This window comes from Erinaceus europaeus, chromosome 9 (assembly GCF_950295315.1).
Source record: "Erinaceus europaeus chromosome 9, mEriEur2.1, whole genome shotgun sequence".
Taxonomy (NCBI): Eukaryota; Metazoa; Chordata; class Mammalia; order Eulipotyphla; family Erinaceidae; genus Erinaceus; species Erinaceus europaeus.
In genome coordinates this window covers 43,404,308-43,413,788 of record NC_080170.1, presented here as the reverse complement: position 1 = coordinate 43,413,788, position 9,481 = coordinate 43,404,308, and positions in this window count along the sequence as shown.

Below are 9,481 nucleotides of genomic sequence, written 5' to 3'. Positions count from 1 at the left end.
AAGTCCCAAAACCTAGATATACACCAATTTCTGTGAGAGAGAGCATATGTTCACACGTATCTGTAAACTACTGCAAAATAGATGCCTGAAAGCAGAAGTGCACTAGAGTTTGCAGTGAGTACCCCCCTAACATTTCCTCTCCACTATTCCAAGCTTTGGGTCTATGATTGCTCAACAATTTGTTTGGCTTTGTATGTTAACTCTCTTTTCAGTCACCAGGTTCCAGATGTCACCAGGATGCCGGCCAGGCTTCCCTAGACTGAAGACCCCACCAATGTGTCCTGGAGCTCAGCTTCCCCAGAGACCCACCCTACTATGGAAAGAGAGAGGCAGACTGGGAGTATGGACCGACCAGTCAACGCCCATGTTCAGCGGGGAAGCAATTACAGAAGCCAGACCTTCTACCTTCTGCAACCCACAATGACCCTGGGTCCATGCTCCCAGAGGGATAGAGAATGGGAAAGCTATCAGGGAAGGGGGTGGGAAATGGAGATTGGGTGGTGGGAATTGTATGGAATTGTACCCCTCCTACCCTATGGTTTTGTTAATTAATCCTTTCTTAAATAAAAAAAAAACTATTATACAAGCCAATGGATCACAGAAAGGGGCAGGCACAGCTATTATCAGATTTGACACAATAGACCTTAAAATAAATAAAATTTAAAAATATAGGGATGGACATTACTTAATGATCAAAGGATCAGTAAATAATGAGGACTTAATGATTATTAACTTCTATGCACCCAATGAGAGGCCATCCAAATACATCAAACATCTACTGAAAGAGCTAAAGCAATATATTAACAGCAACACAGTAATAATAGTAGGGGACTTCAACACCCCACTCTCTCAACTTGACAGATCATCCAGGCAGAAAAATCAATAAAGAAATGGAGATAAATGAAGAAATAGATAAATTAGAACTCTTGGGCATTTTCAGAGCTATTCACCCCAAGAAACTAGAATATACATACTACTCAAGTCCACATGGGTCATTCTCAAGGAGGGACCATGTTAGGCCACAAAGACAATGTTAACAAAATCAAGAGCATTGAAATCATCCCAAGCATATTCTCAGACCATAGTGGAATTAAACTAACACTTAACAATAAACAAAAAATTAGTAAAAGTCCCAAGATATAGGAACTCAGTAGTACACTACTTAATAACTACTGGGTCAAAGAAGAAATTAAGGAAGAAATAAAAGTGTTTTGAGAGTTCAATGAAAATGAAGATATGACATTGAGGAGGCAAAAGAATGAAAGCCTACGTATCAGAAGACTCGGGGCAAAAATAAACACAGTGATAGGCACAGACACTTAATCACTTTAAAACCACAAAACTAAAAATATATAGTTAATCCATATTGATAAGGAGAATAAAGTTTTTTATCAAGGACAAAAAAAATGAAGACATGAGCTATCAAAATATTTGGGAAAATAGCTAAGGCAGTACTGAGAGGGAAGTATAAGCACGCATTAGAAAACAAGAAAAAGCTCAAATAAACAACCTGATTGCACACCTTAACGACTTAGAAGAAGAGGAGCAAAGGAACCCTAAAGCAACCAGAAGGACAGAAATAACTAGTTAGGGCAGAAATAAATAACATTGAAAATAAGAAAGCCATTTCTTCTTCTTCTAGCGTTTGCCCTTCTTCCGTAGCCAGTCAACAGCATCAGGTTGAGCCTGATGTAAAGTTTCGAGACCTCCTTTGAATCTGGAGAGGTGGCAGTCGTTGACTATGTGGGTCATAGTCTGTCTGTAGCCGCAGGGGCAGTTCGGGTCATCTCTGGCTCCCCAGCGATGGAACATAGCGGCCTGTTCGATAGCCATTGAGGAGGGCCCAATCATAATGTGCTAGGTCAAAGCTGGGTTGACGCTTGCAGGGGTCTGTGATGAGGTGTTTGTTCTTTACCTCAGCTGACTGCCAACTCTGTTTCCAAGAGACTGGAACAGAGAAATTCAGTGTAGGCGTAGGGGACCAGATTGGGTGACGAGATGTCAAGCGTTGAACAGGGTGGGCGAAGATATCCGCGTATATTGGCAGGTCCGGTCGAGCGTAGATGTGGGAAATGAACTTGGATGATGCCGCATCCCGACGAATATCTGGCGGGGCTATATTGCTAAGAACTGGAAGCCATGGAACCGGGGTGGAACGGATGGTTCCAGAAATTATCCTCATGGAGGAATATAATTTGGAATCGACCAAGTGGACATGGGGGCTATGGAACCATACTGGGGCACAGTATTCTGCAGTGGAATAGCATAATGCCAGAGATGATGATCGTAGTGTGGAAGCGCTCGCGCCCCATGAGGAGCTGGCCAGTCTTGCAATGATGTTATTCCTCGCGCCCACCTTTGCTGCAGTTTTTATGAGATGTTTGTGAAATGACAGAGTGCGATCGAGAGTAACGCCAAGATAGACTGGCTGGGCTTCATGCCGGATTCTCGTATCATCAAGCTGCACATTAAGCTCACGCGAGGCCGAGGCATGGTGTAGATGGAAAACAGATGATACCGTTTTTGCAGTGCTAGGGATTAGTCGCCATTTTTTACAGTAATCAGATATCAGAGACATGTCTTTCGTGAGTGTTTCCTCGAGGATGTCGAACTTGGATGCCTGAGTTGCACAGCAGATGTCATCGGCGTAGATGAACTTCCTTGAAGAAGTTTCTGGAAGGTCATTGATGTAAATATTAAATAGCGTAGGAGCCACAACAGAGCCCTGGGGGAGGCCACTTGAGACAAGTCTCCATCTGCTAGACTTGTCACCCAGATGTACCCGGAAACTTCTGTTTTGGAGAAGAAACGATATAACATTGGCCACCCATGGAGGCAGGCATCTTGAAATCTTGACTAGGAGACCACGGTGCCAGACCGTGTCATAGGCTGCTGTGAGATCAACAAAGACAGCACCCGTCTTTAAATTCTTCTGGAATCCATTTTCAATGTAAGTTGAGAGGGCCAGGGCTCGTTCGCAGGTAGATCTTCCTGGGCGGAAACCAGCCTGGGCGGGTGATAGGAATTTCTCTGTAAGATGAGAAATACGTGACAGAAGCAGCCTCTCAAGGAGTTTGTAACACACGGAGAGGAGAGAAATTGGTCTATAGCTGGCGGCCAGTGTTGGGTCTTTCTTTGGTTTCAAAACCGCTATAATCTTCGCCGATGCCAAATTTTGGGCATAGACTCAGATTCCAAGATGTGGGACAGGAATGAAGCGAGCCCCTTCTTTGCCGTGGGACCCAGGTTAAGAATGAGTTCTGGGGTAATGTTATCATAGCCAGCAGCTGTTCCCGGTTTAACCCTCTTCAAAGCGTCTTCCAGTTCAGACAGTGTAAAGGGAGAGAGTTTTGGAGATGGAAAAGATAACTGGAAGTGGGATGACCACTCATGGGAAATTTCTCTTTTCCAGACTGGGTCGATCTTAGCACGACCAACTTGAGTTAGGTGACTGGCCACTGAGTTTGGAGATACAGGAGGATGGGAGATGGGAGGGGGTTGGCTACTGGCACCCAGTCTGTGAAGAAGCTTCCAGGCCTTCCTACTTGAGTGGGTGAAGTTCAGACTTTCCGTGAGTTGTTGCCAGAGGGCTTGGCGTGCTGCATCCAGGGAGGAAATGTGTTGTATGCTTTACATTGGGTAGTTCTCCCCCGCCAAGAGAATTGGATCAGTCCAGTTAGTTTCGCGGGCCTGCTTGGCCCCACCCCGAAGGAACCCCGCAAGAGTTCCTGAGTTCCAGAGTTGGAGAGTTTCAGAGTTAGAGAGAGTGCTTGTGCCGCCAGAAAGAGGCAGCCGAGTTCTGTTTGGTGATTAGTTTGGTTTAGTTTATGAATCGTTGTTCCTGAATAAAGAAATACAGCTTCCCTGCCCAGTCGTTGTCTCCTCGTCTCTGTTACCCGCTGGTGAAGCTAGCCCGGCCAGCTAGAGCCACTGAATTTTAACAACAGCAATGAGATGGTCAGCCACATCTGGGTCGCCCGACTCATCATACTGCTTTAGTAGTTGCTCGCATTCAGCATCAAGACAAGGCGTATAGTTAGCACGTCTCCCTCGAGGAATGGCTTGGGAAGCTGCTTTGAAGATGGCTTGGCGGAAGCGCCTGTAGGAATCTTCAGAGGGGATAGAGTTAATTGGAATTGCAGGAATAGATTTGTTGGTAAGATCACTGAACAGACGCCAGTTTGCTTTCCAAAAGTTCCATCTTAGTTTCTCCGAGCACAGAATCAGTGGGAGCTGGAGACCAATGTGGATGATAGCTGGGCGGTGAGGACTGTGCGGGAAGATCTTGAGAACTTGTCTCGTAGCGGGAAAGGCTTGGCCGTTGACTGTGCTAATCCAGCACAGGTCGGGTGACGAGTCTTTATTCCATCTAGCACTGTGAAAAGAGCCTGGCTGTTTGGGATCGTATAATAGGGAGAGGTCATTCGCTGAAGCCCAGTCGGCTAAGATAGAGCCGTCAGCACGAGTGGAGGAATATCCCCAGTCTTGGTGATGACTATTAAAGTCTCCAACGTAAATGGCTGGGTGATTCAGGCTAGGCAGGACCTCATTATCCCATGAGGCACTGGGAGGCTTATATACGTTGATGAGCTGAATAGTTCCAATAGTAATGGAGTCGTAGAAAGTCGAAGAGGCCGTATGGTAAACGTCCGCAAGATACGATTTGGCGTAGATGGCTCGGCCGTGTTTAGGATGGAGATTATAGCATATTAAATCGAATCTATAATAGCTATCTTTCAGTTTTTTAAAAATTATATATATTTTTCTCTGAGCCTGAAATCTGATATGCAGGTGGGTCCTAATTATTGTCTGGGGAGGTGATGTCATGGCTGGAAAAGGGACAGAAAGCTGGATTAGGGAAGAGAGTAGTTCCCAAATATGGAGAAGGGGTATAAATATTGTTGACTGTAATCCCCATCGATTTGATTTGGTCTGGGGCTCATATTCAGCTTAGGAGCTTATGTGACCTCTGCATACCTGTAGATCTGAGCTCACATTCTGTGGTCATAAGTAGGAATATTCCAAGCTACCCCAATATTAGGACCCATCTTCCTCAGGTGTAGCATAGAGTGTGTTGTCCATCCTCCCTCTGGAGGATGGAACATTGTTTACCGTTGTTGATCCAAGTTGAGGGAAAGGTCCTATGGGGCCCACAAAGGGGTCTTTTTTGTTCTTCCTGATAGAAATGACCTGTAACAATGGAGAGAGGGATTTATTTGAGGTCTAGGCCCATCATGTCTGTTTGGGAATCTCAGGACTCCCCGAATAGGGCCCCAGCTGATGGAAATGCCTGATAGTGACTAAAGAGTCATCATTAAAGTATGCCAGTCTCTTGCCCTTCTTCAGCTTTTGCAGTTCTTGCTTTGATAAGGTTAGCTTGGGAGTGAGTGAGAGAAGTGTAATAGGAAGTAAGTGAGGAGGGTATCTAAGTCTAATTAGATACTATTTCATTAGGAACTTTATGCTGACTCACTGCAGACTATTGTGTACTTTTGCTGTCAGGTATATATTTTGCCCTAGTTTATGGATACATGTGAACATATGCTCTATCTCACGGGACCTGGTCTATATCTAAGTTTTGGGATTTTGTTAGGAAGTGGACCTCCTGGAATGGAATTAGAGAATACTACGAAAGGAAAGGTCTCACCCCAGTAATGAAGCTGAAGGGTTGACATTCCATGACTGACGTCTCTGGACACAGTCTGAAGTGAAGCATGCTGAGGTGGTACTCGTTGTGTTGATTAGGCTGGGATCGGTGGATGCAATATTATTTGGTATGAATTGAGAGAAGCATGCAGGAAAGTGTGCCCCACCCTAAGGTTTTAGGACTGGGGGGGGGAAATATAGGCTTTATAGTGGAAATGTGAGGTTCCTGCTGTCTTCGGGTTCAAGAAGACAATAGATATTGTTATCACCACATTATTTGGTAATTGGGTTAACTTTGAAAAATCTTTGTTAAGATTTGCTGTATAATACCCAACATCACCATAATTTATGTCCTTTGACATTATTTGTATATAGCTATACCACCAGTTGCTTCTGTTCTCCCTGGTCTAGGCTTTTGAGAGAGTCAACATATCAAAGACTCAGCCTATGTATTAAAAAGACTCAGTCTGGGAGTCGGGCGGTAGTGCAGCGGGTTAAGTGCACGTGTGTGAAGTGCAAGGACTGTTGTAAGGGTCCCAGTGTGAGTCTCCAGCTCCCCACCTGCAGGGGAGTCGCTTTACAGGTGGTGAAGCAGGTCTGCAGGTGTCTGTCTTTCTCTCCTTCTCTCTGTCTTCCCTTCCTTTCTCTATTTCTTTCTGTCCTATCCAACAATGACGACATCAATAACAACAATAATAACTACAACAACAATAAAAAACAAGGGCAACAAAAGGGGAAATAAATAAATATAAAAAAATATATAAAAGCTCAGTCTGTGCTTTAAAAAGTTTGAGACATACAATCAATTTTTCCCTCTTATATTAATTAAATAGTGATTTATATGACTACAAAAAAAACTAGTATAGCTACAGGCCCTTTGAAATATAACTAAAATATGCCTACTAGCTAGCTACCTACAAAATGGAGGACCCCCCAACACTTCATCTGCATTATTATAGCCTTTAGGTCCATGATTGGTCAACAATTTGTTTGGCTTTGTATGTGAACTCTCTTTTTAGCCACCAGGTTCCAGATGCTAGCATGATGCTAACCAGACTTCCCTGGACAGAAAACCCCACCAATGTGTCCTGGAGCTCTGCTTCCCCTACTAGAAAAAGAGAGAGGCAGGCTGGGAGTATGGATTGACTAGTCAATGCCCATGTTCATCGGGGAAGCAATTACAGAAGCCAGACTTTCCATCTTCTGCATCCTACAATGACCTTGGATCCATACTCCCAGAGGGATAAAGAATACGAAAGCTATCAGGGGAGGGGATGGGATATGGAGATCTGGTGGTGGGAATTGTGTGGAATTGTACCCCTCTTATCCTCTGGTTTTGTTAATGTATCCTTTTTAAAAAAATTTAAAAATTATATTTATTTATTTTTGGATAGTGACAGTGAGAAATTAAGAGGGTAGGGAGACAGAGAGGAAAAGAGACACCTGCAGCACTGCTTCATCACCTGTAAAGCTTCCCCTCTGCAGGTGGGGACTGGGGTATTTAACATAGGATCTTGCACATCTTATTGGGGGTGCCACTGCCCAGGGTGCCATGCTATTTTTCATTTTGTTCTTTTTCTTTTTTTTAAATTTATTTTATTTACTTATTTATTTATTCCTTTTGTTGCCCTTGTTGTTTTATTGTTGTAGTTATTACTGATGTCATTGTTGTTGGATAGGATAGAGAGAAATGGAGAGAAGAGGGGAAGGTAGAGGGGGAGAGAAAGATAGACACCTGCAGACCTGCTTCACCGCCCGTGAAGCGACTCCCTTGCAGGTGGGGAGCCGGGGGCTCGAACCGGGATCCTTCTGCTGGACCTTGTGCTTAGCGCCATCTGCGCTTAACCCGCTGCGCTACCGCCCGACTCCCGCTATTTTTCATTTTGTATATGATCAAGTAATACATATTTTTTAAAGTGAAGATATTTAATATCTTTTCATAAAATAATGCCACTTCACGTTGTCATGTAGAAGGAATTAGAAATAAGGAAAGACCCTGGCCCATACCTATAGGAGGAAACTGCACAAGCAGTGAAGCAGTGCTGCTGGTGTCTCTCTTTGTATTCCCACTCTTGTCTTATTTTTGTCTCTATCACAATAAAAAACAAAAACAAAAAACAAAAAACAGAAAAAATGGCTGCTAGAAGCAGTGCATTCATCATGGAGGCACCAAATCCAGCGATGACCCTCGTGGCAAACACACACACACACGCACGCACGCACGCACGCACGCACGCGCACACACACACACTGACCACAGTCTATTATCTGGAAGGGGGAAGGACTGCTTAAGAACTGAAAGTTATCTTAGTTAGGATGATAGACTATGAAATGCATGCTCTTTGGCAGAAATATCAGAATTTTAGTTCTCATATTGCTTTGAGGTATAGGGTCTGATAATGGCTTGTGTATTCCTGGACATTTACAGCCTCCTTTGCTTCATTCATTTACCAACACTCAGATGATATAAAGAGAAAACATACAGATGAATTAAATAAAATAATAATATATATTTGGACTCTTATGGCCATTTATTTAGTGATGATCAGAAGGGGAATGAGTGCCGGGAGGGGAGTGTAAGTCGGGAGTAAGGGGGTGCATATGTTGATTTTCTATTTATTTATTTATTTATTTATTTCATATGTTGATTTTCAATGATGCACACCTAAAACCTATGTAATGTTATAGTGCAGTGATATTTCAATAAAGAAGAAAAGAAAATATTCTTAGCCTGACAAAAAATGTCATATAGTTATCCTTTACAAGCAATACAAGGGGTGGGGTGGCTCTAACTTAAAGTTATTAGCATTTTATTAAGGTTTTATTATATTTACCTGATAGTTTCCTGGTAATTTTTAGATGGGAGGAGGTTATGGAGGGAGGTTGACTCTTTTTTTTTTCCTCCAGGGTTATTGCTGGGGTTCCATGCCTGCACCATGAATCCACTGCTTTTCAAGGCCATTTTTTCCCCTTTTGTTGCCCTTGTTGTTGTAGCCTTGTTGTGGTTATTATTGCTATTGTTGATGTTGTTTGTTGTTGGATAGGACAGAGAGAAATGGAGAGAGAAGGGGAAGACAGAGAGGGGGAGAGAAAGATAGACACCTGCAGACCGGCTTCACTGCCTCCTCTGCAGGTGAGGAGCCAAGGGGCTCGAACCAGATTCCCCGAACCCGCTGTGCTTCTGCCCAACCCGGGGAGATTTTTTTCCACTTCAATTATTAAAGCAGTTACATTTATTTTATTTATTTCTTTTTAATTTTTAAAAAATTTACTAGAGATTTTATATTGATTTATAAAATTATAAGGTAATAGGGATATAATTCCATATAGTTCCCACTACCAGAGCTCTGTGTCTCATCCCCTCCACTGGAAACTGCAGTTCTTCCAAGGTCACAGATACAAGCTGAATCTATAACTCTGTGTATGTGTGTGTGATAGTTTTTCAATAGTCCTGCCTTCACTTCTTTTCTAGCTCACATATTACTACTTCGAAGTGTCTTTCCCTTTTCCCTTTTCCCCGGCAGGGGGTTTTTGTGATCATTTGTGGACTTCAGGAAACTATGATCAGAGATCAAAGAGTTGAAAGTAATAATCTGAGATCTGAGCTGTCAGGGAATTCTGAGTAGTAATATGGCTTGCTTTCTAGTTTTGCTGGACTAGAAGTTCTATCTTACAAAACCTGTCAAGTTTTTGCTTTCCTTCTAGAGCCCTGGGGATATCATCTCACGTGTCTCTAGTTCTAGATAACATTGCTCTTTTCTTTTCTTTTCTTTCTCTCTCTCTCTCTCTCTCTTTTTTACAAGATGGAAGGAATAGTTTTTTCTTTTTTTAATAT